This window comes from Mauremys reevesii, linkage group 8, assembly GCF_016161935.1.
Source record: "Mauremys reevesii isolate NIE-2019 linkage group 8, ASM1616193v1, whole genome shotgun sequence".
In the NCBI taxonomy this organism is placed as follows: Eukaryota; Metazoa; Chordata; order Testudines; family Geoemydidae; genus Mauremys; species Mauremys reevesii.
In genome coordinates this window covers 96,633,818-96,650,622 of record NC_052630.1, presented here as the reverse complement: position 1 = coordinate 96,650,622, position 16,805 = coordinate 96,633,818, and the positions used below count along the sequence as shown (strand labels likewise).

At 47.8% G+C, this 16,805-nt stretch overlaps 1 protein-coding gene across 6 annotated transcripts in view; it reads left to right on the top strand.

Annotated features, from left to right (window-relative positions):
* Window positions 1-16,805, top strand: part of ACOT11 (acyl-CoA thioesterase 11) — a 133,157-nt gene that overhangs the window by 57,119 nt on the left and 59,233 nt on the right. The window contains exon 1 of one of the 6 annotated variants that reach the window (XM_039483515.1): window positions 4,602-4,791. The exons of the other annotated variants lie outside the window; for them this stretch is intronic. The gene's annotated coding sequence lies outside the window, so the exon portion shown is untranslated. Of the gene's footprint in view, window positions 1-4,601; window positions 4,792-16,805 lie in introns of those variants that run through there. 6 annotated transcript variants of the gene reach the window in all.

Here is a 16,805-nt window from a genome sequence, read left to right as displayed (position 1 = left end):
GGATTTAAGCATAATATATGAAGGAGTCTATGCTCAGAGATTGCTCCATGCCTGAAAACATGCCATAGAAATGCTACCTGATAGAACGTTGTTTTGGTTTTCAACATCTCGAAGGGGCTGCAGAAAAGATGTCCGACTGGTGGTCATTTATCTTAACCGGAGGAAGACAGCAAAAGCCATCCTATAGCATGTTGGGACACTTAATACCTCTTACGTAGCACTCTTCATCAATAGATCTCAAAGCACTTTACAAAGCAACAGCCACCCTATTTTAGAGGTAGGGAAAACGTGGCACAAAGTGGGGGGGTGATTTGACCAAGGTCACCCAGCAGGCCAGTGGCAGAGCAGGGAATAGAAACCAGGTCGTCAGTCTCAGTCCAGTGCTGTGTCCACTAGGTCACACTGCCTCCACATTTCAGTGCAAGAACAACGCCCTGGTGGTAGGGGGTGGGATAGGCAGGGCCCGGTGCTCTATTCCTGTTCACCATTGCTTACACCAGTGCAGAATGGGTGTAAAACGCTCCCATTCTGACTTCCTAGTGTTTGGTGTCCATTTGGCACAGGTGGTGATGCGGGGTGCACGGCAGTGGAGAATCAGGCCCACAGCCTATAAAGAGACAAACCACCCTATGGTCCTCCCGACCCTTCAGGAGCTGCCAGGTTAGTGCTGCAACCCAGTGTGGATTGGAAGCAAGCACGTTGATCCTGGGCGACGGCTGCTTCCTGTTCTGTTTTAAACCTGGTTCTTACTTGGCTTCCGTCTCATGGATACGCACGTGCAGCAGGCTCCCCCAATCATGGCTTGTTACGGAGACTTCTTGCTGGCCGCCAAAGCAATGATGCAAACACAGCCGTGAAGGCAAAACAGCCCTCCCCTGCCCCTTTCCCAAGGCGAGCGTTGAGATGAACCATTTCAGCGCAGGGGTGGGTCCAAGCAGGTATGACATGTCTGATGTTCTTACCTTTGTGCTGTTTGCTACCTAATGTTTCCTTTGCAGACTGGCATGGAAAAACAGAAAGCAAAAACAGTGAGTCTCTATGCAAGGGGAGTGCCCTATGAAGAGAATACAGAGGTTAAACTGTTCAGGTAGGGATTTGCAGAGTAAGATTAGATGGTATGGGGTAAAATGGCTGAGTCCAGTGACACATGACATTGGCAAAACAATAGGATACTTTCTGCTAACACTGAACAAGGAACTCTAATGGAATTAGACTAAGGAAAACGGTGCGTTCCTAAAACCAGTCTCTGCTTCTCTGTAATCTCTTCTGCCTAGAACCTGCCTCAGCCTCACTCCTGCTTGGCTTCTGGTGCCAGACTTAAAGAAACAGTACATATCCCCGGAGCACGTTAGGTCTAGAAAACACAGTGGTGAAAACGCTGGTGGCTGGGGTATTTCAGCACTCCCACCCCTGTTAGCACAAATGGCGGTGTAATGGTGGGAGAATTCTTTAAAATCCTCATTCTGGACACACCCAAAAACGTTGCCTGTTACAGGGGAGGGATAGCTTGGTGGTTTGCGCATTGGCCTGCTAAACCAAGGGTTGTGAGTTCAATCCTTGAGGGAGCCATTTAGGGATCTGGGGCAAAAATCTGTCTGAGGATTGGTCCTGCTCTGAGCAGGGGGTTGGACCAGATGACCTCCTGAGGTCCTTCCAACTCTGATATTCTATGATCTTAGGTGGACACAATGGCCACACAGTGTGCTCTGACCATGTTTATAAGATATGGCTTTGCCTGGGGAGACCAGACCATCTTAAATATAGTTACAACTGCACTGAAACTGGGGTCCGTGAGATGGCTCTAATTGTAGCATACATGAATGGCTGTGGATCAGAAACTAATCACTCAGATTTCAAGTCAATAGGAGTCTTTCCATTGACTTGCATCCTGTGGGGAGTCCATTAGGACCTGATCCAGGGGAAACAATGACTAGTCAAAGGACTATTAAATGCACAAAAACTGAAAAGCAACCCACTATTTTCCTCTGATCCTTGTTACTATTGTTACGGTAACTGTAAGAGTTAATTGTCAGAACTCTACTTCAGTCTGATTTTTATTTTCAAATCACTGATGTCCCTTTTCAAACGGGACCAAGCAAAATCGAAAGCACAGAATAATTCCTGTGGAGATTTTAACGCAGTTCCCCTGCTGAGTTTTTTGTCCCTGGTATTAAAATGCTCTGATGGCTCTTTCTTTAAGCCCTGGCAAAAGATCTGCTGTCAGGCAACACCTGACAAAAAGCCCCAATAGCTCAAGAGTAAAGGACATCTAAGTAGAACCCCTCCCCCAGACACCCACCCTCTAAGCAGGCTAACCATGAACACGTTTACTGAGTAGCCAGCTTTGGCCTCTCTGGGTCATGTCAGGGGAGGTTAGTGCTGTTCAGCTTCTCGAACCTCTGAGCGACAACAACTTTAAAAAATGAAACCGCGGGTGAATGTTCATTCATAAACTGTGCTTCCTGGGCAGCCGGATGGGACCATTGATCCCCAAGTCTGCTCTCCAGCACAGCACAAGCCACACAGCTTCTTCGAGTGATTCCTGTCTCCAACCCAATAATCTATAGTTGAACAGACTATTGCTTTTAGGCCCCAAACCTGCAAACACTTAGCACATAATTTAACTCCTGTGTGAACTATTTCCTGTAGTAAAGTGACACACGTGCATAAGTGTCTGTAACATCAGGGCCTTAGTCATTAATTCAATCTTGATTTAAAGATGCCTAGTGACAGTGATTCCCCCCACATCTCGTGGGAAGATGTTCCAATGGGTAATTACCCTCACTGTGTATTTAAAAAAAAAAAAAGTGCACATTTGTTTTCAGTTTGAATTTAATGTCTGCATTAGAAATCAAATGGTAAAAATTAAGTAGCATGTGTGTATAAAAATGTAGATCTTTTAATTTTCTTATTTCCAAGGCTCCTTATAAAGGAGTGTAAGAATATGGCTCAATATCTATTTGTATAAAGCTGATTTGACTCCTGGAGAGGCTGTATGGTGTGTTACAAAAAGGGCCATTCTCCTCTTCCTTGTAAGCACCATTGATTCTTTCTACCTCTCTTGCAATGGCACTGTGAAAAGAGTCTTTGCTTTATTACTTGTATCTTTTGTTTTTAATCATCAATATTGTTATATTTAGCCCAATAATAATAGGGCCAGATTCTCAGCTATTGTAAATTGGCATAACTCCATTGAAGCTGTGTGGATTTGTACCCCTTAGATGCCAGAGGTAAATTTAAAAAGATAAATATATTGAGATAAATTAAACTGCAGGAGACCAGTTCAGGCCTGCTAAAGTCTGCACCCGTTCAAGTTTCCCACCCACCTTATAAACATTGTCATCAGAACAAACTGATATTGCTAGGCAACAATGGACCACCCTCAAGATAGCTGATCAAGCAGTTTCTCCAAGCCGGCATTTACAAGTTAACACTTTAAGTGGGGTCACATACATAACGGCCTGGTCTACACTGGGAGGGGTGTCAATGTAAGATACGCAACTTCAGCTACGGGAATACCATAGCTGAAGTTGAAGTATCTTATTCCGACTTACCTCCCATCCTCACCACGCGGGATCAACGTCCGCAGCTCCTCGTGTCGACTCTGCTACCGTCACTTGCTCCGGTGGAGTTCTGGAGTTGACGGGAGCGCTTTTGGGGATCGATATATCGCGTCTAGATGAGACGCGATTTATCGATTCCCGAAAAATCGATCGCTACCCGCCAATACGGCAGGTAGTCTGGACGTACCCTACATGTATAAGGAATCCAGGGCTAACTTGGAATAGCCCACTGAATTTTTTTTATTCAGGTGGGAGATGAAATAAAAACTCCACTGCAAATGCACAGTGTGTTGCAAACTTGTCATACCTGTGTGTAAGTAGGTCTTAAATCCAAAGCTGAGGAACAGGTGGAAAAACATTAGGATTCAGACTAGCTGCTTCCTGAAAAAAGATTAAAAGAAAATCAATTCCCGAAAGTCTGCTCAACCTTTTCTCTTAATACTTCTGTCAAACGACACATGTAGGTGTTAGATCTGGGTATTTCTGTGTCAAACCTGTGGAAGCCTTGTCTGACAGCCATTTCCTTTTATAATTTTACTTGTACTAGGTGATTAATTTTGAAACTGGTAGTTTTGTTCCTAATCACATTTGTAGCAGTTTCTCATGAATATTGTGTCTGACTGAAAGTCCAATAGGAGTGTGTGTGCTATATATAGTGATATAACGCTGTTCTCGGGAGCCAAAAAATCTTACTGCATTATATTGAACTTGATTTGATCCGACGGATCACGCAGCCCCCCCCGCCTCCTCCCCCCGGAGTGCTGCTTTACCGTGTTATATCCGAATTCGTGTTATATTGGGTGGCGTTATATTGGGGTAGAGATGTATAATAATTTTTAAGGAAAAAAAGATTAGGGGAAGCAAATAGCTAAGCTGGAAAGTAGAGACAGCAAGTCAAAGAATTGGCCAGTAAACAAAGCAAAGTAGCTATCTGGAAGGCGAGAACTTGTAGGTGCCACCTTAAGAAAACTTCATCTGACTGTATTTAAGGAACTAAGGGGAGTGCCGCTTCCTCTGATCCAAAGGACAGTCCTGGCAGGGGCTCTGCCTGAAAGGCCGGAGAGGGAAAAGAGTGAGAGAGAGCATGGGGGTGAAAAGTACAAGCAGGTGGTCTGGTATTCCTCCTTCAGAGCAGGTCACTGCCTGATCCTGTTGTTGCAATTCTGGTCTGTCGCAGAGGAACATTACTCTGGCCCGTTCAGCAAATGCGAAGCTCCTTCTGGCTGAGGTGAGATTGGGAGGGAAAAACGGTTAGGCAGCTTTGCTGGGAAGCGAGAAGCCTGTTAAAGGGGGCAGCTGTTGATCTTGGGGGAGCACCTGGTTTTGGTGAGGCGGCTGAGAGCGCGCTGCCAGCGGGATGTACACACGTGTTTAGTGCTAAATCCTTTTTGCACTGACACAGCTGCCTCCATGCAGAACTTTACACAGCTTTCTCTTTTGGCTTCGGCTGCTGTTTGCCTTGGGAAGGAAAGCGACAAAACCTTTCAAACGTTTCCTAGATGAGCAAGCAACTTAGGGTGGCTTTTAGCGCTAGTGAAACTAATGAACTTTTAAAACTTGCATTGCGTGGAGCAGAAAGCTCTGGGTTTAGGGTGTGTTGTGTGGCACAGAGCAGTGCCCTGGAGGACGATGTAACCTGAAACCCTGGCAACCTGTATACATGCTGCATGTCACATACAGCACGCTTCTGATCTCTATTGGTTAATTTCATAAATATTGTGCAAGTCACTAGGGGAAGCCACTTGTGTGGATGCAGGATGAGGATTTACGGTTCGGTAGCATTAATCTACGGCATGGGCACTGGAAGAAGATGCTAGACCCAGATGTTTGCAGCTAACTAACTATTCCAGCAGGGTGTATTACTCCTAATTGTGCTATTAGCATTGCAGAAATGAGAGAGCTTAAGTGGGTGAAATTCTGGACAAAATCTTAAACCTTTCATTAAATTGAGGCTGTATTTTTCAGAAGAACTCCGCACATATGGAAACTCGTGAATGTCTAGCCTTTTTGGTGCCTCAGTGGTAGCTGAACTGTTCTGAAAATCTGGCCCAGCTGTGGGAGCTAAGTGCTTGGAAAAATCTGGCCTGGAGCTGCTCTTGAAAATCTGCTCCTTTTTGTTTCAACCTCACAAGCTACTGGAGACCGTTAATTATTAAACGCCAGTACACTACGATTGTGCGAGGTTCTTACAGTGCTGAGGAGCTTACAGTCTCAGGCCAGGATCTTCCTGACTTGCACGTCCATGGAAAAACTTGCATTGACCACAATGGTGCAGGACTGGCCTTTAATTAAACCACCCACCATAGAGATGAGGGATGGGGAACGGGATGCAACAGGCAGTGGCTGACTGAGTGGAGTTGTCTAGCAGGCATCATGTGTGTTCTTTAACTCTTTCAGGTGCTTTTTAAAATACTCCTTTGGGGGAAGAACTAGATTTTTATAGGCCTTTTGGAAGAAGCAGGTTTTTGTTTTTTTTGTTTTTTTGTTTTTTTTAAGGAGGACCGGGGAGATGGCAGAGGCATGACAGACTCTGGGTTTTGTGTGCAAATTAAAACCGTAAGCTACGCAAATGTCAAGCATTAACTTGCTGCTGTTGAGCAGTTGTGTAGTGTTCCTGTGTGCAGGACCGCCCAGAGGATTCAGGGGGCCTGGGGCAAAGGGGGGAGCTGCGGTGCTTGTACTCACCCGGCGGCAGTCCGGGTCTTCGGCGGCTGGGGGCCCTTCAGTGCTGCTGAAGACACACAGCAACTGAAGGTCCCCCTGCCGCCGAAATGCCGCTGAAGACCTGGACTGCCGCCAGGCCAGGGCTCGCAGGGCCCCTGTGGGGCCTGGGGCAAATTGCCCCACTTGGCCCCCCCCTCTGGGCAGCCCTGCCCGTGTGTGGTTTAAACACATACTTTGCTCTGCCCTAGCAATGCCTGCCTGTCAGTCAGGTTTACCAACAGGTTCCCACAATGCTTTGGAATCCTTCTAGATGAAAGCTGCTATAACACATGTGATAATAGTATGCATTCACCTTTGCATTCAGAGCACGCTGTGTTAAGGCCATTTTTGCACAAAGTAATCAGTGGGGACTTTGGAGTCCTCAGTAGGACGGCTGTCTAATGAAACCTTCCATCTCTGCACATACCCCAGCATGCAAGTGCTCCTTTTTTTATTATCCTGATGCTTCTCAACTTGTTTTCAAGTGACTTGACAAGCTGATTTTCATTTCAGCTTTTGTGGGCATCCTTTTGTGATGTGATCTTAAGAAATTAACGAGCACAGGGGCAGTAACAATAGTCCGTTGGAAACGCACAAAATTACTTGTGGAATCGTGATGCTGGGAGGAAGTGTTACCTCTTGCACATGTACGCAGCAGGCTTGCAATAAGCAAGGTGATTACCTGTCGTGCTATTGACCCTATTCTTTATTGCTATTTGGTGGGTTATTTAAGTGGGTGCCCGAAGATAGAGAGGAGGAAGGGAATCTGACACAGATGAGGCTGGGAGAAAAGGGATCTGACACAGATCAGAAACCCATGTTTGTCAGTGGTAAAGGTTTCTCGTGTGGCTTGGGCTGTCCATTTCCAATGAGCCGTTCAGCTGACTAACTGAAGCTGATTCACTTACACCAGGGATGGATTTGGCCCCACCTTTCTCTTGGTTCCCTAGAACACAGCATGACTCAAATGCTCAACAAAATCATAGTTCAGCATCGTACGCGCTGCCAGAGAACACTCAAAATCCAGCTTGTCCAGAGCCAAATTGGACTTCATTAATCTAGTTCATTCAGTTTTCTGGTTTATGTCCTTGCTATGTGACTCAGCTCATCTCTCTTAGTGGCTCCTACGCTGCGAATTGCATGGGGTCAGTGTGTGCTGCCTTAGCAGGCTTATGCCTCCGAACAATGCCCTATGTCCTTTCACGGCCCAGCATGAAATGAGCATTGGAGTGTAGCAAAGGCAATGCATTCAAGCAGGCAGCAGTGTGCGGGAAGGTCTTGGAAGGCATTGAATTTACACACTGATTTCTTTCTTCCAAGCTGGCAAGACCTTTTTTGAAAACCGTAAACAAGCCCTGATGCCTAACAGGCCCTAAGGGAACCAGTTCCCATGGGCGTGTAGGTTAAGCCACAACAGATTCTGAAAAGAATCTGATGTTTGTCTGAGCTAATATACTCAGCATGGAGAGGGAAGAGAGAAGTCATTCTCTACCAAATGAAGGACCGACCTTCTGATAGTGCCCTACAATGGTATCTTTCGTTGGCACCCATCTGCAGGGGTTATCCTTGTGATGGGTGGGGGATTCTCCAAAGGCTGATGAATCTTTGCAGGACGTCCCTGCTTTTGCCCTTATGCGGGGCAGCCTAGCCGCTAACTACCAGACTCGCCACCTTCAGGCAGATGCTCCTCTTCTCAGCCTTCAGGAGGGAGTGTGGAAGGCTTTGCTTCCCTAACCTAGTCTGGGATCAGTCTGCTAATCCTGTTCTCCTTACCCTCTTCAGCTAGTGTCCTCATGGGGTCTCTTGCCAGGCCTACAAAAATCAGGGAGAGCCATGGTAGTAGCTTTTAATTTAACAAACAAATTCTATCCCTCTTGCTTGCTGAGTCATCCTTGGATGTGAAAAGTGATCCAACCCAGTGTAAATGGATTGCTTGGGTTCTTTGAAGATCAGCAGCACTGCCTGATGCCCAAGACTGACCTCTGAAGATTAGCACAAATTACAGTCCTGAAATGACCTGTAAAGTCTCGAATTTTTTCTCCTCTTGGTTATGTGAGTGGTTTCATTGCAGGTAACTCTATGTTTGGTAAAACTTTTATTTGCGTGTGCTTTATTCCATTAACTTTTTACAAGGAGCAAGTCAATTAGGAGCCCAAACTTCTAATGCCTGTTTCTTGGCCAGGCAGCTCCACTAGTTCAACAAAACAATATCAAAAAGCAGCATTCAAAGATTCAGTTAAGAGGGGGAAAAAAAAAAAAAAGGGGGGCACTTGTGATGTGTTTGTGTGTTGCATGGTGTGATTGGGGGGGGGGCGCAGCCTGCATGTTGCCATCAGAGACTACTGCAATATACATGTTTAACAATAATAAAATACCAGGTACTAATAAAATACAAATACTAGGGTCTTAGACAGTAAAGTCCATTACGGACTTCGCTGCCGCTCATGGTTTTTTTTTGTTTGTTTAACATGGCAGGAGCTCAGATACTCTTAAAACCCATAAATAGAGGCCAAATATTACAATGATGGCCTCTCTAGAAAGGGAGGGGAAGGGAAAAACCTCTCAGAACTGCCGAGTGTATCAATATATCTCCTGACCTCAGTTGCTCCGGCTGCTGGATATTCTGTGTTTTTCCTGTTTCTCCTGGTGACAGTCTTTAAACTTTTCACAACATCTTTAAACTTCATCTGCTCCAGAGCAAGGCTTGGTGACTAAATGGTGAGTGTACCTCTTTGTTCTGGCAGCAAAACTGGCTGTTCTGTTTCTCTCTCCACTGAGGAGCCTTGTGATATGATGTGTAAAATGTCAGCAATCATTAGGCGACTTGAGTCACTGAACCACCATCCTCTTCCCCCCCGACCCCCCTTCTTTCTGACCCTCCTCCTTTGCCGCAGAGAATTTATTTAAAGCTCCTTCTCCTTCTCCCTTTGTTGGCACTGGTGAATTTCTGGGGAAACATGATGCATTGTTGAGACGCTAGAATTTCTCAAACTAGGTCAAGTTAATTTTTTAACACATGCAAATTTGCTTGTTACTATGGATATTGCTTAATTACACACCAATAATCCCCCATGAGATCTACATTCACTGCTCCCCCCCGGTTTTTAAATATCCCCAGGAGCTGGTAGGGATTCTTCAAGGGGGTGGAATGAGGAGTAAGAGGACGAAGCTGAACAAAGGAAAATGCAGGTTAAATATCAGGGCGAAGGCATGGTGCATTCTGTAAAATGGTGGGATGATCTCCTAAAGGAAGCAGTGTGTTGCTTGTGTCGTCTAAAACTGCTGCACAGAGCACGTGAGATCTTATTCATCTGACATCTTCCCACCAGTGCATGGTTGACAGATGAGATGATCATGAATGTCTCTTCCACTTCTAATTTCCAGCTGTTTGGAGATGGTGAGAACAGTGTTCACTAAGATTCTGAATGGCAGTTCAGCCATGTACATACTTCCTCCCTCCCCCTCCATTTTATTTGCCAGGCATGAATGTCTCCTTTGATCAAGGCATTTGTTGTGGATGAGAGCATCCATGGTTTGTTGTTTAATTAGTAATACCTAGCTCTCCTCCTTCTATAGGTCTCAAAGTGCTTTACAAAGGAAGTCAGTATCCTTATCCCCATCTTACAGATGGGCAAACTGAGGCATGATGTGAAGTGATTTTTGCCCAAGGTCACCCAGTGGTAGAGCTGGGGATAGAACCAAAGTCTTCTGAATTCCTGTCCAGTGCCCTGTTCACTAGGTCACACTGCCTTCCATTTACTGGCTCCCCTATGCAAGTTTCAGCCATTTAAAGAGGGAGCAGAAAGGATGCCATGTGGTGATGTGCCATTGGTGACCTACATGAATAAGCAAAGTGACCTAGCTTGGAGGTGGAAGGTGCTTGGCTATATTGGTGCAAAACCCGTGTCAGAATTATGGAGCTGATTGCATCTCTGGCCTCTCTTCATGCACCCCTCAGCTGTCGGCCCTCATGCCTTTACCTGTCTCGGGAGTGAGATTTTGCACTTCTCCCACTCTTAGACCAGGATCTGGATACAGCATCCTGCCGGTGCTAGCCACTTATCCACTCAGACCTGGGCAGCACTATCTGCCCCTCTTGCCTTCAGGAGCCTGTGACCATGAGACAGCAACCAACCACTTTTTAAAAATAAGCAGGTTTATTCGTAAACGGAACAAAGCGTTGGAGAAACTGCTGTGAAAACAACAAAGAGCCATGCATAGCTAGCGGAGACTAACCTTTACGCTTAAGTACACGCTATAGCAGGGCTGGGCAAACTACGGGCTGACCGTCCTGCCCGGCCCCCGAGCTCCTGGCCTGGGAGGCTTGCCCCCCTCCCCTCCCCCGGGCACAGCCTCAGCTTGCTTGCTCCACCGCCGGTGAAATTCTCTGGGCGGCGGGGCTGCAGAGCCCGGCCTGACCCGGTGCTCTGTGCTGGTGGTGGTGGTGGTGGTGGCAGCATGGCCCGGCTTCAACTGGGTGGCGGCTGTAGCGCTGCCAGCCACCGGCGCTCCAGGCAGCGCAGTAAGGGGGCGGGGGGATTGGATAGAGGGCAGGGGAGTTTGGGCTGGTGGATAGGGGTTGGGGGTTGAATAGGGGCAGGGATCCTGGGGGGCAGTCAGGAAGGAGGGGGGGTTTAATGGGGTGGTGGGGGTCTGGGGGCAGGGGTCCCAGAGGGGCCGTCAGGGAATGGGGGGGTTGGATGGGGCACGACCCCCTCCCCTAACTGGCCCTCCATACAATTTACGAAACCTGATGTGGCCCTCAGACTAAAAAGCTTGCCCGCCCCTGCGCTATGGGCATGTCTACAATACAGCTACGCAACCGCAGCTGTGCCGATGTAGCCCCATGGTGGAGACACTTCCTACATTGACAGAAGGTGTGTTTTCCACTGATGTAGTTAATCCACTTCTTTTGAGAAGCAGTAGCTTGATTGATGGAAGAATTCTTCTGTCAATCTACTTGCAGCACAGTGGGGCTTGGCTTAGGTTGCCTTAACAATGGCACAATTTTTCACTGCCCTGAGCACTGTAGCTAGTGGATCTAACTTTGAAATGTAGCCCAGGCCTTAGTTAGATGGGCTTCCTTCCTTCTGCAGTTGCAGGAAAAGAAAAGAAAAGACTGAACTTACATTCTTTTAGGAGGCCAACGTGCTCTTGGAATCCAGCCTTGTCTTCGCTGCAGGAAAAAATGGTGTTAACTCCAATTGTAAGAGCACATTTTTTTTATTCGTTTGCTAGTGAGGTCTGTGTCTTCCTATCCCCTGCACCCCTCAGTCAGGAAATTCCCTTTTCTCAAAGCCCTGCCCTCTCAGTGTGTGCTTGAGGCCCATTACCCTAGTATTTACTGGCTTTTGTTACACGCGCTAAAAAAAATTGACAACAGTTAGGCTGCTGGTGTGCTGAGACCTCGCCTGTCATGCTGACTCCCTGTACTCTCCTGTCTGACTGTATCCATCTGTTGTCTCTTGTCTTACACTCTGATTGTACACTCTCTGGGGCACGTCTCTTCTGTTTGTACAGCACCTAGCACAATGGGTCCTGGTCCATGACTGGGCTCCTCGGGGCAGTGATAACACAGATAAATAACAAACCAAAAAGGCCTCTCTTTCAGATGTCTACACGGGGAGTTACACCAGGATAACTACATATAGCATTAAAATTCCATCACCTAGTACTGCTGGTGAACTTTCCCAGGTAAAGAAGCCCTACGAGAGTGCCCCCATGATGCTTTGCTGTTTGCTAGTTTAGACCCATTCAACTTTCCTGGCTTGCAGTCACTGCTCTCCTGCCTGGGAGTAGGGTGACCACATGTCCCAATTTTATAGGGACAGTCCCGATATTTGGGGCTTTTTCTTATAGAGGCTCCTATTACCCCCCTCACTCCCTGTCCCAATTTTTCACACTTGCTGTCTGGTCACCCTACCTGGGAGGGAGTCTGCTGGGACTGTCTGCACTGCTCTGACATTCCACCACGCCGTCTCCAAAATCCTCTGCATAAACCTCACCTCGGGGTACAGATCAACAGTCCCCGCCTCGTGCCCCCACGCTCACCACACCCTGTTTCTCAATCTCTGCTCTGCCTCTGCAGTGGTCTCTGAATGCCGTTACCTTGAACTAGGCTGCATAGAAACAGGGCCGCCCAGAGGATTTAGGGGGCCTGGGCGCCGAACTGCTGCCGAAGACCCGGCACTTCGGCGGCGGGTTCCAGGACGGAAGGACCCCCTGCCACCGAAGACCTGGAGCGGGAGAAGCTCCGGGGGCCCAGGCCCCGCAAGAGTTTTCCGGGGCCCCCGGAGTGAGTGAAGGACCCCACTCCAGGGGCCCTGAAAAACTCTCATGGGGGCCCCTGCGGGGCCTGGGGCAAATTGCCCCACTTGGCCCCCTCCCCCTCCTGGGCGGCCCTGCATAGAAAGGAGCCAAGAAGGGACAATCCTGTGGTAATGAGACCGGCCTGGAAACGTGCAGTTCATAGAAGCCCGGCCACTTTTATATTGAGCACTTAGCAGTCTGAGGATAGTTCCTTCTTGGGGTCTGGTATGTGGGCGTGACCTCACTCTGGAATGGCTAGGAATGCCCGCGATCGCGATCGTGTTGCAATCTGCTCAGAACTCCTTAAGCTAGGCAGGCCTGGACCTGCTCGGAACTTGGATGGGAGACTTCAAAGAAAATCCCAGGGTGCGGTAGGAAAGAGTTTGACTTTGTTGGTGGCACTTTTCCTTCTGGCTTGCCCCAGCAAGGCTGGGTGAACAGCTGGAAGGGAGTTCTCCTGAGTGATAGGAGAAAGCTCCAGTGAGGAGCCTGAAGAGGGTGGGGAGCATTGGTGTGGGGGTTGGGCTAAGGTAAAGAGACAGAGTGTCTTTCAGAAAGGAAGCTGGGAAATGAGATCAGCTTGTCTCTGGATGTATCCTATCAAAGGAGGGGGGCCCTCCTGTAGTCAGCTGCTTTTGCCTAGGGTTGCCAACCCTCCAGGGTTGTCCTGGAGTCTCCAGGAATTAATCTTCAGTTAAAGCTTGATCTTTGTCATGTAATGAAATCTCCAGGAATTCATCCAACCAAAGTTGGCAACCCTAAGTTTTGCCCCTTCTCCTGTCCTGCCTCACAAATGACATCTGCTGAGCAGCATTCAGGATGATGGTGTATCTTCTGCAGGCTGCTCAGCGCCCCAGAGGCCTGTGTAGCTTCTCTCCTGCTGCCCCAGCAGATCTTCAGTCTGCTCACAGTGGTGGCACAGGGAGCTATGAAAGGCAGGACATGATGTGGGGAGAGGAGGAAGGGCATTTGGACTGAAGGAGGGACAGACTTCCTCTCTGGGTAGGGTAGCAGTTCAGTCTCTGTGGCCCATGCAGTCTTTCTCAGTTAGTGCAAGGTGGGGTGATTGGTTTGTGATGAGAGATGGATCAGAGACCTACCAAAAACTCATCTCATATAAGGGTCACCAAACATCCAATGGGTGAGAGAAGAGCAAAATGAGATGAGCTAGAGTAAGATATGTTAGGATTTAGAGCAGTGAGATTAAAAGATGGAGTGGGGCTTGTGACCTTGGGGGGGGAGAGGAGGAGCTGGCTCTGGGAGAAAGCCATGAAGGGTGTACAAGAGGGGGAGGGGCATGTTGATTCCAGATTCCAGTGAGCCGAATTATGCCTTTTTCAGTCCAGCTGCTGTGACTACCTGGAGACGAGCAACAAAAGTGGAATGGTCAGCACTGAGATGCTCTTTGTTCACAAGTCACGTCTGACCCACTCTGTTCCTAGCTCAGTCTCCAAGTAACTCAGTGTGAAATACATGTAACCGACCCCCTTTGGGGTGACTTTGAGCCCAATCCTCCCAGTGCTGAAAGCACAAGCTCCTATCACTTCACCTAATGGTGACTCTGTCTCAGAGCAACAAGCAACAAGCAGGACCAGCTTTTTGGTGGGCCAGTCACAAGAGGAGGACAAAGACCCACATTCTCCTTGTGTGGATTATACATCCAACCAAGAATGATCCAGATCTTAAAGGTCCAGTCACCACTGACATGCTGTCCGCAGTTCTCAAAGCTCTATACATAACAAGGGTTAAACAATGTCTTCTCCTGCACCACGAAGGGTAGAAGAGGAGCAGGGTGATGGAGCGGTAGTCCCTGTCCTTCTCTGCTAACAGGAGCTCCCGCTCCACTCCCTGCTCAGTCGGTAGGTTTTCAAAACAAGCAGCAGTCTCATCTCGGTTGGGGTTGCGATTGGTCATGTGGTATTGTTTCTGCTTCCTGACTGGGCAACACATTTTTCCAACAGGAAACTAACTAGCGAACTTCTGTTGTGAATTTTCACGCGATTGATCACGTGTGATAAAACGGCTGATTGGAAAATAGCTTCCCGGGTAGCCAGCTCTCGACTTAGTCACAAATGAATCGTCACCACCTCCACATTGCACTTAATCCAGTGTGATCCTTATTTGTGGAGATATTCTGGAATCTTCTCTCCCACCAGCTCTCCTAGTTTTGATCTTGCTGGCACATTGGAGGCATGTAGACTCTCATTATGCCTTCAGCAGCACAGAAAATGAACATGGCAGGAGCCAAGAAAAAATTCCACATGAAGGGTTTTTTTATGCAAACTTTTTTTTTTGTAGAACTGGGTCACTCAAGGGGTGACAGCATAAGAGCATCATCGCCTAGGTAATGTATCTTGTTGCCATGGTGACCGCTAAAGGCTGCATCAGTCAACAGCTTTAAAAATTTGACAGTTGAGTGAGAGTGAAGATTTTAATGAGGACAGACACTTCCTTGCTTAGTTTCAATAGCCGAATAGTCTAAAAATACCCTTCCATCTTGTTAATATTTCCGGGTCTCCAGAGTGTAAATTAATGTGCATAACCTGGGCACTTTTCTTGCAGTTCTTGACACCCTGGAATATTCTGTCAAAGCTGAGTGCAGCCCAGTTGTTGAGATGATGATGATAATAGCATAGTGCAGTTCTCCTGTTCGGATGTGGTGGTTTCCACTGACCAGAAAACTCCTAAGCCATGACTACATTTTTTTCCCCCTCCTTTTATGTGGAACCTCCTGCTCCCTCGGTTTCCCTTCCCACACTTAATACTGGAATAACTGGGCAATAAGTACTTCTCAAGTATCTCCATCTGCCCAGTGCCTGCTGGAGTGTTGATACAGCTAAGAATGTTTTGCAACTGCTGGGGAAGTAATTGGATTGATACTCTGTGAGGACTTCAGTTGTGGGTCATTCATCTCCTCCATCACCCTGGGACGTTATTTGTTGGTATTATTGACCCAGCACTGGGCTCCTATTTTCTAGTGTGAATAACAGCCATACGGACCGCTCAGTGCTGTGGATCCGCTGGCACAAGCTGTTCATCCTGCCACTGCTTGGGCTCCTGCTCGCTACGACGGAAGGATGTCTGGGTCAAACTTGAGTGGTGTTGTGACCCTGTGCCTCACTCCTGATCTGTTCTATTCCCTTAGACCTATTTAGGCCTTTGTCAGTATGCAAGTTATACCAACTTGTATTAGTGTTGGGTGAGGGGGAAGCTACCTAAGCAGCAGCAGAGCATGAGTAAATGTTTTCCTGCTGCACCCCTCTTTTCTGGTTCCTCAGGACGAAAGCCGCAGGATGTTTTAGACTCAGTAATGTGTAACTTGCGCTGCATTATACACCCCTCTGGATTCAATCCAGAGCCTCTGTCTGGAATAGTGGAAAACAGAACATTCTTTCTAAAGAGATTTAACTCCGAACACTGGTCTCTTGTGTGTGTGCTCCAAGCAAACTCCCAAGACTGAATTACAAGCCCCTGTAAGGAGAGGTTCTTAACCAGCAACGCGCAGAGCTGCTGGAAGACCTGCGGCTTTAATGAGGCATGTTCAGTGGGAAACCCTTGAAGAGCTCAATGGGTGCAACTTGGATTTGTCTGTGCGCTGCGCTCGGAGCAACCTGGCTTAGTGCTGTACACAAAGGGAGCTGCTCAGCCTGTCGCACAAACACCAGGCCTGGGAATTACTGATGTTCCATGAGCTGAAACTGCTGTTTCCATTTAGTGGCTTCGCAGCTGGTGCCAAAATCTGACAGCCCCAGTGCGTTGAGAGGAGGAAGTGGAGCAATAGCCTATGGCAGCTGTTCCTGGCAAGGGCAGCACTGTCCTACCGATGGGTTTAGCACCCTCTGGCTTTGCCTCTCTTCCAACCCTCTGTGGCTGACTGCCACTAGGGGAGTTGATTTGTGGTTGGGACTTGGCAGGGGCTTTGGGAAAGCTGGTGCCAATGCTATGATAGGGCTGAATACTGCAGGCAGTTCTGGTTGCCCCATTTCAAAAAATATATTAGAATTGGGAAAAGTACAGAGAAGGGCAACAAAAATGATTAGGGGAATGGAACAGCTTCCAGATTGTGGGCAGGAGGATTAAAAAGACTGGGACTTTTCTGCTTAGAAAGGAGATGCTTTGGGAGGAGGGGGTATGACAGATCTATAGAATCATGACTGGTGTGGAGAAAGTGACTAAGGCAGTGTTGTTTACCCCTTCACATAGAATATCAGGGCTGGAAGGGACCTCAGG